The 14187-nt window shown below is 44.0% G+C and overlaps 1 protein-coding gene and 1 long non-coding RNA gene across 6 annotated transcripts in view; one reads left to right on the top strand and one right to left on the bottom strand.

Annotated features, from left to right (window-relative positions):
- The window catches only part of mib1 (MIB E3 ubiquitin protein ligase 1), a 57212-nt gene that overhangs the window by 22810 nt on the left and 20215 nt on the right, over window positions 1-14187 (bottom strand). The gene's annotated exons all lie outside the window — the stretch shown is intronic.
- LOC137194343 (uncharacterized) lies at window positions 6400-13454 on the top strand. The gene is made up of 2 exons (XR_010930957.1): window positions 6400-9203; window positions 13146-13454. It is a non-coding gene; the product is annotated as an uncharacterized lncRNA (long non-coding RNA).

Raw genomic sequence — 14187 nt, 5'->3', positions numbered from 1 at the left:
ACATAAGGATATTACCTCCCATTGTGGGCTTCAAGAACTCAGTAAGTGCAGTTCATCTGGATTCAAAAGGTTACTTTGACATATCTCTGCAATCACTTATCTTTTAATGAATTACAGCTGAGCACCTTTCCTCTGAACAAGTCTATTTCCCCAACCGTCCCACCATCAGGAAATATATTATATATTACATGTAAACATGGAAAGATCATATACATGGAAGCTAAACACATAAAAACAAATAGCCGAATAACTATGCCTAAGTGACATCCTTCCTTGGTTTTACCATGCACATCACTGACAGTCTAATATTATGTGTATGTGATGCATATCTGCATATGAGCATATAGTGACATGGAGGAACTCATACATTGGCCTCAGCAGCTACATCACCTCTCTTTAGTTTATCAATAGGGCTGTTTTCTGGTGCATCTGCGTGTCCGCACCTGTATTAGCTTCTAAAATCTGGAAAAATGAAAACTTCCCATCATATAAGACTAATACAGGTTAGGCATAACAATGTGCCTGTGCATGAATGTTTAAATAAACATAGATAGTAAGCTCTAAATTCGTAGGTGTGTATGGGTGTGCCCCTGAGAAAATGGCCTTGCGCACATATGCAACCCTGCAGTGCATAGGTATTTGTGCAGTTTGCGAGTCACTTAACGGTTACATGCGGCACCAGTAAAGCATGGTAAAAGATCAGAGGCAGAGGAGCTTCCCCTGCAGTGAGACTGGAGGGAACAATGGGCTGCTGGATCAGAAAGCCTGACTGCCACTGGCTTCCCCCTCCAGCACCCAGGTAGGTTGGCCCATTCATAAATCACTTTTATTCCTCCAAGCGCTCAACAGCCTCACCTCTTCAAATGATGCACTGTGTAAAGGGATGAGGAGGGAAGGGGGGGGGAGGACGTGGAGGGGGGAGGACGGGGGACAGAAGATGGGGTGTGGAGGAGGGAGGGGAGAGGAACTGACGAGAGAGATAAAGTAAGCACGAGGAAGAGCCAGGCTGATGGAAGGGGAGCATGGAGATTTACTCAAAAAGCACAAACTGGACTCATTAGAAGCAGCTCTAATCCCTCCATGATGTTGACTGGTGGGCAGGCACACAGAGAGGAGGAATTAAGACAAGCTGAGAGACTGACCGAGACCTCACCAGCAGACTTGAAGCTAAAAGAAAGAAAAATCGTCTGAAACTATCCAAAACTCCAAGTACAAAACTTTTCGTTCTGAGAGGAGACCTGCCTCTTATGTTGCTAAACTCAGAGAGTCCAATCTGGACTGTTCATCATATGAAATCAATATGAATATGAAAGACACAAAAATACAAATAATATCTATTAAAAGATATTCAGTCCCCTGCCACCCATGTATTACACCTCTGAGTCACACTGGATACAAACAGGCCTTTTGACACTTATCAAAAGAAGACTAATGTCAAAGTGAAACAAATTCATCTTAATTAAGTACTAAGAAAAAAACCAAAATAATTGATTGTATTCAATCCCTCAAGTCAATATTTACTAGAGGCACCTCTGGTAGCCTTGAGTCTATATGACTTTGCACTTGTGAACACTGCATTTCTCCCTGTTCTTTGCAAAACTGCAGAAGCATGTGACTTTCCTTGTATTTGCTATATTAAAATAACTTTGTATTAAATATTCTTTGTGGTCATTCTAGACATTATATAACCAGTGGAGGACCCCGTAGACATGTTTCACCTGAGATCACTTGTCACACCATTGCAAAGCAGTGATCTGCAACCTACCATGTGATGCAACTTCTAAAACACGACTGGCTTCAACATTGATGGTTTAGAAACAGACTCAAAAAACTGTGTGGGGTAATACTCCTGCAATAAATGATGTTTGATGTTCATATTCAATTCAGATCAATTGTTGAGATTTATGTTGGTTTGCCCTTTTTCTGTTTATTATTAAATATCCTAATTACATCAATCTAAAATTCTTAGATAACAACAGAAAAAGACTGGAAGAGTGCACTCTGGACTCTGCCAGGTGTGCATGTTTTCTTATATAGATGTATGCAAAGTTTTTAATGAAGTGTTTTTGTATAGTATAGTCTCAGTTTTCTTCAAGCTGCATATAATAGTGCAATGGCATTGTAAGTGAGCGGCCTCCTGGGTTCACCTAACTGTATAAACTTAATAAGGAAACAATAAATAGGACGATAAGTCCAAACTTCTCCATTTAAACATTGTTATTTATTTAGAACATTTCGTTGTAACACACCACACAATATGAAACCCCTCCCTACCTCCCTCTCCCCTCCCAAACAAAGAAGAGTTGAATCTCACTCAATTGTCCCTCCCGGCTCCCTTACAGTCAAGATGGCGGCAGAGATAACAAAATGGGGATTTACTCATCTCGTATCGTGCCTAACTTAAGTGGATTATAACATATCAGGAATGGAATTAATCTGCAGATGCTCTGCTTCATGATGAGACCAAACTCTTCTGTGGATGTCAGTTTTTGAGCCACTACAAAGGCCAAAACGTGGCCTGCAAACAGACTTGTGTTCAGCATAGCCGATTGCAGGGAAATGCGTTCTGCTTTGTTGTAACGCTTATCGTAAAATGGCGAGCAGTGTTTCCCCTATAATGGTACAGGCCTGGCGGGCTGCCAAAATATTTTTTTAAATGCCAAAAATAATGCCAAATTTCCATTCATTCACAAATCAATAGCGTTTGGGAGCCTCTGAGCAGAGCTGTTTCGAAACATGAGTCAAGCTCTGTGTCGTTGCCTGGGAAACTCCGGATAGTGTAGCTCCTTTTAAGGAATAGGGCGGTGCTAAGCGAGCGAGTGGTTAAGCGAGAGAGTGAGCGTCAGAAAAGTGATGGTGAATTCGAGCGGAGCGGAGCAGAGGAGCAGGTGGGCGAGGACTGCTGAGAAGACGAAAGTCCAAGTTTTACTATAGGCACATGAGAAATCGTGTTATAAAATAGGTTTTTCAAAAATTGATGAGACGTCGTTGAGCATGCAGTCATAAACATGCACAAAAACATTAGGCTGACGGGTCCAGTAGTATGTGAGATTAGCTGCGGACAGATAAACACATGACCAAACGTATGATCCCCTCCAGGCTAAATATTACCAAGTTATTACAACTAACTTGTAATCAGCTAATTAAATGTTGCCTTTTTTCTTTTATTTGTTTCCACCCACAATGCATCTTCTGGACGATATAAAGCATCATTAAAACATGAAAACTGTTGATCTCCCACCACTGTGTTTCATTCATTCATTTTTTTTTTTATTTTGAGTGGAGTTAAGCGATGCTCGTAGGAAGAACAACCCATCCCACCCCTTCATCCAGTGAAACAAAGCACATCCATTAGTAGACCCTTTTCTTATTGATCGATTAACTGCTCAGCTAAACATTCAGCCCTGTGCAATTCATCATGGATGGAAGATGTAAGCCATGCTGCTGAGTTTCAGGGGCAGATGGGATGTCGGGATGTAATTGAGATTAAAATGGTGGGTTGGGTGGCTGGAAAAGGCAGGGGTGGAGACCCACAGAGGGGATAGACAAAACACACAAGGGCATCATCAATAGAAACAGCTATAGGCCACAAAAGCCTGAATTCACCATGTTGAGAATAAATGCACGCCATCAAGTTCTAATGCACATATATAAAGGGTCTACAAGCATTCGCTCACAGTGAGTGCGTGTGCTGTGTGTGTGCCGACATGGAAATTTCCTATATGAGGAAATTATAGCTGCCTGGAAAATTATTACTGGTTCAATTTTAAGTGGTGTGCAAAAGCTGAGACTGCAGGGCACTAACAGGTGGACATTCACAGTTGCCATTTATGCAGCTGCAATTCTGCACTTTGATTGGCCTTGTAAGGTCAAGTTTTGAGCAGACACATTAGCTTGGAATCCATTTTTGCCTCGCAAATGGTCAATTCTTGTAACAGCCGTAAAGATAATGTAATCGAAAAGCTATAAATTGCAGTGACAATACATTAAATTGCACACTTAAATCTATGCAGAATTATCTCCACCATGAAAAAAAGGCTTGAGATATAACTGAGAGTGAGGGCAAAATGACTGGGAGCTTGTTAAAAGGCTTATCAAATCAACACAAGACCAGAGAATTGCATGACTTTTCTGTCTCATGAAAATACACTTTGATAAATGTTCTTGCTGCATTTAGGGGTGTTTGTGGATTTTCACATTCTGAAACGCCACAGTCTTGTGTTCCACAGGATTCCCTTAAAGAGCGGATTGGTGTGGAGAAAAAAAAAAAAAATTGGCTTACAACATCCTGAGCATTCTGCAGTTTAAATGCAGGTGGGGCAAGTCAGAGGACTTGTGTGCTGTCACTGAGGTATAAGAGGAGAGAAGAGGAGCGAGTGGAAAAAAAGAGAAGAGGGCACAGAGGACATTTCTTCCGTATAGTATAGATGTGCCCCGTGATGAGACCGACTAATTAAACAGATTCTTCAGTGGCCGCGCCTCGGGAAAGCTTGAAAAAGACACTTGAAAATTAATGAGAGCTCAAAAAGGAGAGAAAGCAGCCCAAACTTTTTCAGTGCCTCAGAGGTGAGGCTGCAACTTGTCTCCCTGCACTGCCAAAAGCAGTGTAAATAAATAAATAAATGGGAAAACAATAATATTTCCTACTGTCTAACACCCCCCCCCCCACCCAATGCTTCTCTGCGCTACATATTCACCCTCACTCTCTCCTCCATTTCTCGAATATGCAGTTATTCTAAGTATAGAGGTGAGCAGACGGAAGCTCAACCATAAGCAGAGTGTTCCAGCTCTATTTAAAAAGAAGAATGATAGAGACTGTGGGTGGGGGGTGGTCGGGGGTGGGGGTGGGGGGGGCTAGAGGGTCAAAAGGACACAGAGAGTGAGGGGGTGGTATCAGAGGAGGCGGTGGAGTTGGCGGTGGTGGTGAAGGATGTAAAACAGGGGAGGGGGGTAAAGTATCAAGAATATACAAGTGGAAGCATGAGAGACCACTTTATTTGGAGCTACTAAAAATAGCGCAGCAAATGGTAGCAGGGGCTAGCTGGCCTAACGCTCCTCTCTCCTTCCAGGCCGGTGGAATCAATAGGCAGGGAGCTGTAGGGGAGGCTTCCCGGAGCCTGCAGCCAACAGTTGCTGAGGGGGGATATGGAGAAGGGGGAGGAGGGGGGGATGAGGCAAGGAGAGGAGCAGAGTGGAGCGGAGCGGGAACTATTTTTTGCACTGCTTGACTAAATATGGTCAGGGAGGTGGTGAGACAAGACACAGGAGCAGCCCGGCAACAGGGGCCGAGGCATGTTTCAAATGCTTGGCTTCCCACAAAGTGCTAACCGTTTAGCTTAGCCCTCCGCAATGTGGGGTAGGAAGCTGCTGGCTGGTTGGCCTCCGTCCCTAATTTGCTGCCACTCTGTTCTACCTGTGTTTCCTGCCCTCCGAACTGCTCTTATCCTAGTAAAAAAAAGGTGACCCTTGAGATAAACTGTCAGGAATGGGAAAACCTGCATATTGCAGATTTAAACAAGTGCAAAAAAGAAAAAAAAAATCTAAACACAAAAAAATATCAAAAAGATATTGCAATATCCTTCATCTCTAGTCTCTGACATTGGTAATCAAATTTGCATGGATTGCAAGGGACTATTAAAAGTACAGCTGTCATCTACTGCAGAGGCACAGCCGCCCCTTTTTTTTTAAATACCTCTATCACAATTCGCCTCTCAAACATTCAGTAAACTCCCTCTTCTAAGCTGCTGTATAAAGTTCCACTGAATAATAAAAGCGCATTTTAGGAGCAGGATAAAGCTCTGGGGTTGCGTGTGTGTCGATGGAATAAGAAAAAGGCAGGGTGGGAGGATGGTTGGTACACTTTCTGCCTCCTCCACCGACCAGGGCATCCTCCCAGCTCTCTGCCTCAGAATGCACATGATGGAGAGGAGAGTGCTGCAGATTTTTTTTCACCCCTCCTTTCCCTCTTCTCTCCCTGCCTCCTTTTTTTTTTTTTTTTTTTTTTCTCAAATGGCAGCTCTTCATGTCAGCTCTACGTCTTCCTCTTCTAAAGGTATGACTTTTGTTTGTGTGGGAATGTGTGCGCATGTGAGTTTGCGTGCGTGTATGCCCGCTTTCTCTCCTTTCCCCCCCCCCCCCTCCTCCCCTCCTCCCCTCCTTGACTCTGGCACTCAACCCGCCCGCCACCACCCTCCCCCTCCCCTCCCTCCCCCCAATCATAGAAGCTGATTCAGCGAGTCAGGCGTGCACCCGGCACACACGATGGCTGCAGCAGCTGGAGCGCTCTCTAGGTCATTATGGCTCTCTTCACTACGGGAAGAGCAGGAGAGGAGGGGAAGAGAGGAGGAGCAGCTCAGATAAGAAACTGATCTGACAGGTAATATATGCTCTTCCTTCGCTTTCGGACGGAGTTTACCCCTGACGGGCCTTGACGTCTCCTGTCCTGTCTCTTCCCTCTCTCTTCTTCGGATGCTATCAGTTATTAACTGCATGGTTTGCCTGTGAGTCGCGTAGTCGAAAGGGGGAGTGGAATGTACTGTTCTGCAGCAGCAGCAACAGCACTGGGACAGAACTTAACCAGAGAACACCTTTGGGTTTTTTTTTTTTCTCCTTTTCTTGTTCCTTTTGTCTTAGAAAAAGGGAAGAAATAAAGGCTTTATAAAAAGAGAAAAAAAAGTATGGAGAGGAAGAGGATGCAGGAGGTGAAACAGGGAGAAGGGAGGCTGGGGAGTTGCTTTAGTCCACATGGATTTTAGCCCTTTTTTGCACTCTCCACTGTATCTCTCTCATCTTGTTCTTTCTCCCTCCCTCCCTCTCTTGTCTTGCTCTCTCTCTCTCTCTCTCTCTCTCTCTCTCTCTCTCGTGTTCCTGGCACTGGCCGGACATGCTGCAGCAGCAGAGCTCTTTGGCTCATTAGGCTTCATGGTTGCAGCCCTGCCGCTATCTAATGACGGACTCGTTAACTCAGACCTGCACTGGTGTGGAGAGACATCCCCTTATGCACAACTCGCCCTCTGCGTCCGACACCTTCCAAGATGTTTTTGTCACTGTGACTAAGGATACTATAATTACTGGGACTTTTAATGTGTTATTTTTGTCTTTTTTTTTTTTTTAAATATCTTTTTGGTTCTTTCTTGGTGGTCTTACCAGATCACTTTTCAATTAAACTGAGGGGCAGGGGAGGTCACTGCCGTTCTTAATTGATGGGAGGTAAGTTTGAGGACACGTCGCACTTTTAAGTCCAAGGTTGGCTGATTGGGGCGGAAAGATGGAATGTGGCGACCAGAGGGATGACGAAGCATCAGAATAATGAACAGCGGGCAGGTCGGGCGTTCTGAACAGGGGGAAAAGCGGATTGACGGCACACAGCTGTGAGAAGTGTATTAACACAGATGTGGGGGGGGGGGGTGGGGGTGGGTGAGGATGGGTGGGAGGGGATATTGGGAAGCAATGGTTGGCTGAGTAGATGTGTGTCACTGGCTGAACCCATAGCACTTAGGGTAGTAACCCAGTTTCTTCTCTCTCTCTCTCTCTATAACGGTTTGCTATAGGCTAGGCAGGGCATGCAGGGCACACAGTACTGCAGTGCTATCGCCCAAACCAGAACAGACACAACAACCACCGGGCTAATTCGCTGGTTCATGTTCTCCAACCTCCATCCTGCTGTGTGTAGGAAGGAATTTCACCCCCTCTCTTTCCTATTTGCTCACCCTCTCGGGTGGCTGTGACATTTCCTAAACAGGACGTCACACCTTTAGGACCGGGCTCATCCACCTGCCCAACCCTATCTTTGCGCTGAGAACAACTGTCACCTCCAGTTCAACCTCCCCTCATTGCTATTCCAAACCCTTCCACTGCAAAAACATTGCACCACTTTTCCCATTTATTCAGTTCTCTGCTACCCAGTCTCCAAACTCAAACTTAAGCTGGTCTCCCCTAATCCATTTTCGTTTTTACACCCATTGCCTCAGCATTCAGCCTGCTGGCTGCGTGCTTAGCGTGGTTGGGGGCAGTGTCGACTTGTGGAATGTGTTGGTCTGGGGCAAAGATTCATTAGAGACCTGCTGAACAATTCTCGCCACCATGCAAATGGCTATTGATCTGTTCCACCCCCCTCTGCAACAGAACAGCTGGTTTCACTATAAACACAGACAGGTGAGGCTTGATTAGAGGAGAAAGGAAGTGAGAAAAAGATGACCATAAAAAAAAGGGGTCTATGTGTGGGAATAGAGAGAGAGAGAGAGAGAGAGAATGAGGTAGAGAGAGAGAGAGAGAGAGGGAGGTAGAGAGAGAGAGAGAGAGAGAGAGAGGGAGGGGGGGGGGAGAGGTGGTGGTGGGTGGGGGGTATAACTAGGACCAATCCACAAGTGCTGAGTGGGCATTAGCGCCTTCATGTGACCTATGGCCTGCCTCTGCGCCTAAAGCCCAAATCCTGCTCACAATAGCTTCCTGTTCCACTTGGATCACCCTCGTTTTCAAACATCAGCAAGCGCTCCAGCTAGCCACTGGGGACGTCGCTGACACAAGAGAGACAAGGGACAGGCAAGAGAGGGGTACGTTATTGGTGCAAGTGAGAGGTGAGAAAAAGGAGGGCCGATACAGAGAGTGGTGGTGATGTTAGAGGAGAAGGAGATGGCGGGGAGGGGGACAGGCTGAAAGAGAAGTGGGAGGGGAGAAGTGAAAATGTTAAGTATGTCAGTGGCCATTGAGCTTATAGGTGCAACCCTGCTCCCAGGACATCGTCATATAAGACAAGGTGCACACACAGGCGCCTCACACCACGGACTTTCTATCAAGGAGACAACTCTTCTCTTCTTTGCTGCGGTTTTTTTTTTTTGTTCAACCCCTTAATCTACCTCCTCAACATTTTTCCTGGAAAGAGAAAAAGACCACCTTTTAACTGCTGTTAAAAAAAAAAAAAAAAAAAAAAAAAAAACGGGAGCCGTGTTCCGCCCCCCTGATCCTCCTGGTTTCTCACAGTTGTCTGGAGGACAGCGGGGGGGCTATGGTATGGACTGCAAAACTTCTGTTATGTTCAGGGGCGGGGGGACTGGCTGTTCAGCCTTACATGGCAACCAAAGGAAAGCCTTGAGTGTTGAACTGAATTTACACTCAAAGTCACCTTACAGTGCAGACTACCATACTTGGGAGAAAGAACGGTGAGGAAAACTGTTCTGCTCAGAACTTCCTGACCTTGGCAAAAGGTGAGAAAATTTCATACCTAAGATTACCTCCTTGGTGTACATACTTCTTTATGTACCCATATGAACATATGATAGCTATGGAATGTAAAGAAGTATGTATTCTTGGTGAGGTGCAAGTCCTCGTTCTAAGAAAATGATGTTGGGCAGATCTGTCTGAGAATATGTCTTGTGCTTTTGCAGATTGTTCATGTGGCTGTGATCGCGGTGTGAGGAAAAAATAGAAAGCAAAGTATAGAGAAAGGGGGGTGGTGGTGGTGGTGGTGGGGGGGGAGAGAGAGTTTGAATGTGATAGGTAAGGCTCATACATTAGCTATACTGTCTCTGGGCAGTCTCACTGCAGCAATAATCGCTGTAGGGAACTCGCTGCTTTCTCAAACTGGCTGACTTAGCCAATAAAAATCCCTCATCCAGGATATGCCAAGAGTTCATTGGACAATTATATAAGTTAGCATAAAAAGATAGCAATCATGTTTTGTGTTTGTTCTGACAGCAGTGTGAGTTTAGTGCACTACTTTAGCCACCTACACCAACTAAGGGCAAACAGGCGCCTTGTGACATCGCAATATGAACTGGGCCTCCTTTCATGATTGGGTGATTTTACTGCATTACAGCCCTTGAAATTCAGCCAGCTGCAACTTAGCACCAACTTCAGCAACCAGTCAGTGGTATGCTGGAGCTGCTCCTTAATACCATAATCTTTTCCAGTGGTCCCACATGGCTCAAGGGGGAAAAGAGAGCAAGGTGAAATCAGACCAAAACTCTGCCATTGTTGGCTTTTTTTTTTTTTTTTATGTTGTTGTTTAAAACATGCAACTGAAAGAGCAGGAAATAGTTGCTGAGGCGGCAGATTGGAAAGGCACTGAGGCTGCTGCTGCTGCCACAAGCTGGCCCTATCCTATTGCTGTATCATATGGCTTCCGTGTTAACAATCTTGTGTGTTTAACTATGACTGCCCTCCCTTTATGCCGCTGCCCTTACCCGCACCCCCACCCCACATCAACCCGACTGCCCCGTGCTCCCCTCCCTTCCCCTGATTCCTGCTCTCATTGTTCATGTTTGCTATGCTTGCCAAATGCTTTGCTGGGCTGCATGGCAGTCAGATTAGACCATCAAAAAGTGACAATGCAGGATCAGGGTCAACTCTGGCCTGTCAGCTGATTCCAATTGTAGACTGCTTCAAACAAATAAAGGCAACAGAATATGGACAGAGGCACAGAGAGAAATGAAGCGAGGGGGGGAGGTGGGGAGCAGTTTGCATGGCGAGCTATTCATATCTAGCACTCTCACCTATTCTGACCCCCTCTCTGGCCTATGCCTGGATCATAGACATGGCCTGCAACAGTTTTAGCACAGGTTTACTTCTCCATTACACCTCTTTAATGTGAACTCACTGCTCTGCTAAAGGCAATTTTTCCACTTCATTCTGTCTCCAGTTTGAAAATGCACACGAAAGAAATAAAATAAAATAGACATGGAACAAATAAAACAGTTAATACAACTAAATAACCCACCTATGCAATATGTATAACTATTTGAGGCCTGATCTTCTAACTAATGTCTCAGCACTACTGAATATAAATTTACACTACTAACACTAAACCTTATAGGGATAGTCTATGAAACCGTACAACTAAAACACAAACAGTATCTGCTTAAAGTGCTCCTTGATAAAAAAACAGGTTTCTTTTCTTAAATTACAATGTTGTTAGAGGATGCAGGCTGGGATGTATCCATACCTACAAAATTTCTCCCGCAGTGAGGTAATGACAAAGTGTACATATGCCACTGTAATACGACAGCTTTATTCTAATGAAACACAAGAACTGATTAATATTCAAAGTGTAGGGCTGACATACTCAATTTTCTATGAATAACTGAGATTATTGAAGGTTAAAAATACATAAAATCTGAAAAAATATATATAAATATAAAGCTGTAAACAAAAAAAAAATGTTCATAACCTATAAATTTCTTCCTGTTCCGTTTTTTTTGTCAGATGAAGTCAAATTTGATCTATTAAGAATCAAAGAAAAGCCCTACTCAACATTTCTGAAGGGAAAGACTTTGAACTTAAATGCAGGACTTATATTAAATTCATAAGAATTTACATTTTAATTGATGAATTATTGATACTGTTAGTACTATAAATCAGTTGATAATTATTCAACTTGAAAAATAGCAGAACTAGGTAACAGAGAAAAGGTCACCACAGTCCACCAGATCCAAAATATTTAAATCCTTTTTTTTTTAATTTAAGAATATCAGAATGAAACTGCCTTTTCAGGTTTCGGTTCTTTTCATTTTTTTACCATTTGGACCCATCTGTACGATTCTCTATCTGTTTAGCACTCTTTTCTGTCAAGACATCAGTGGCTTTTAGGAGTGCATGGCTTGCACTACGTGTTTCTCTCAGGCCCTCAATAGCAACGACCTGCTGTCTGAGTGACGAACACAGCAGATGCTGACATTATCAAATGCTCAGTGCCTGTCATCCCCCCTGCTTTTGCCCTGTTATGGCCCTTAGACGAGGTGAGCAGCCGGGCCACCTGACTCTGAGAGACTGTGTGTGTGTGTGTGTGTGTGTGTGGGGGTAAGTGAGCAAGCATGAATGTGCATGTGTATGTTACAAATAGAACTGCCTCTGGTGTGCCATATCAAGCTGGCCCTATGTTGACCTCCATCCTGTCTACAAGCCGTGCAGTATATCCCTCAGCTGTCGCTGCCCACTCTGAGAAACTTATTCGTGCCTTGGCAGAAAAAAGTCAATAATTATAACAGCTGACTATGTTTTACATTCTGCTTACAAAATAGCATCAAAAACAGTATGCATGTATTATGATTAATGAGAAAGAATTGGAAGCAAATAAATGTCACTTAACAGTATATAAATGTTAAGACAACTTTTTGGGAGGTAGCATAAATGCTAGAGAGATAAAAAAAAATTGTAGTGCAAATATAAAAAAAGAAATATTGCAGTTGTGGGGTAAAAAAAAAGTGAAAAAGATGGAAAAAATTGCTATAACATGGGAACTGTTTGATGTTTCTCTAATAGTTTTCATGATTGATCCTCAACAACCGTAAGCCTTAGGCAGTGCACACATACACACAAAGACCATGACAAAGTTCTTCATGTAGGCGATACTGTGATCATTTTTGTATTAGCACAGGGATGGATTTTTAGTAGCAAATGTTACAATATTGTACTACCGTAGAGGCCTGAAAGAGACATCAAATAATCTGCCCTTAGTCACTGTTCAAACAGTACCCTCTACACTACAAATCAGTCTCTAGGACTTAAATGACTGCTTTAAATTAATGTTTTGACTCGACACCCCAGAGTGCTGCTGTAGGAGCGTGAGTGAGAGAGCTTGTGTATGTGGTTATGCCTCTGCATTTGTCTGTTGGCCGTCTCGGTGACCGGAGCAGCAGCGCGCTTGCAGCAGGGCCCATCTGTCAGAGCCTGTAATTGCTTCATGACTCCAGGACATTTGACTCAAGTGCACTGCCACAGATTATTATTATCCTTTTCTCAGGGAACAATTTTTCTCACTCTCTGGGTGGGGGCCAGTATAAAACTTAAAAAGATAGCAAAGAGGATAAATAGTCTGCCTGGGAGACAGCAAAGGAGAAAGTTAGGTAAGGTTGATCAACTGTACCTATGTGTTATTGGTGTGGTGGTAAATGGGGTGTAGTGTGCTAAATGTACCTGTGTGTCGCACGGAGTGGGTGAAGGTGAATAGGCAAGAGAGAGAGAGAGACATAATGTAGCAAAAGTCCATTTCAGCTAGTGGGTGAACACTGTGATGTGCCACATCTCAGGGTTTTTTAATAAGATGTTCGAATGCAACATGGCCTTTCTCTGCTCGTGGTGTTAATCTGCTTCTGTTGGGACAAATTTTTACTGCAGTAGAGCTTTTGAAACAGTTCACTTCACTTTTACAGCACTTCTCATGTCTGTCGCTGCAACGGAGATTCCACAATGCTTTGCTAAAGCTGGTAAAATGGAACCAAATCACCTCTTGAATGGATTTGGTCCCCTTCAACCAGCTGTAGCTATGCTTTGATGACTACAAGAATTCCCCTTTTGTGACGCCTTCAACACAATCTCTGTAACGAAAGCATGCCACTTCTTGATGATGACTGGCTCATGGCATTCCTCTACCCCGAGAACATCTGAAGTGTCTGATTGTCATGTTCAATGCTAAAACTGTCTCATTTTTGATGAATAAAGTAACCAATCCCACCTTTAAACCCTTGGTATGGTCCCCTTTCCTGACTGAGTGTTGCCTCTCTGCCTCAACAGAGATTGGTATTCTGACCGCACTATCAGTAGCTGTTTCAAAAATAGCAGGGGGTAGACGTGCGGCGTGCGCTATTTCAGAAACATGGCAGTCACACGTCTGAGAATTTACGGCTGTCTTGCTAAGACACCTCCTAAACTGACTGTCACTGGATGCTAACAGTCAATTACACTGTGGGTGGGAACAGGCTAAAGAAAAAAAATAAAGAGGACAGCTAATGCAGCTCAGCGGGGGGTACAACAGCACTGTAAAAAGATCTAAAGAAGAAATAGAAAATAAGGGTGCGAGAAATAAAGAAGGGGCTAAATACAGTTGTTTAGAGAGTGTGTGGTACAATACATGCAAACACACACACTCACACACGCTCTGGCCTCCTTCCTCCGAAGCATCCTGCAGTGATGTTGAACAAGCTGGGCTAGATGAGAGCTAGATGCTCTAGAGGACAGAAGCTGAACGCACACATCACAGAAGCACACCACACGCAAACAGTTACAGTTGCACACATTCGCTCGCTGTTACTGCAGAGCAGGCGGGCAGATTACAATAAACTCTGTTTGCACTGTGCCTCCTGCAATCTCTTCTTCTTTTCTTTTCTCTCTAGCTCATTTTCTTTTGCCCTAATTTGGTAGATATTCAAATATATGTCACAGTAACTCCTTCTCACAAAAACATAACCACAAAAC

The sequence above is a fragment of the Thunnus thynnus genome, chromosome 12, assembly GCF_963924715.1.
Source record: "Thunnus thynnus chromosome 12, fThuThy2.1, whole genome shotgun sequence".
NCBI classification, from domain to species: Eukaryota; Metazoa; Chordata; class Actinopteri; order Scombriformes; family Scombridae; genus Thunnus; species Thunnus thynnus.
The sequence above is the reverse complement of the archived record's forward strand: the minus strand, read 5'-3'. Positions and strand labels throughout refer to the sequence as shown.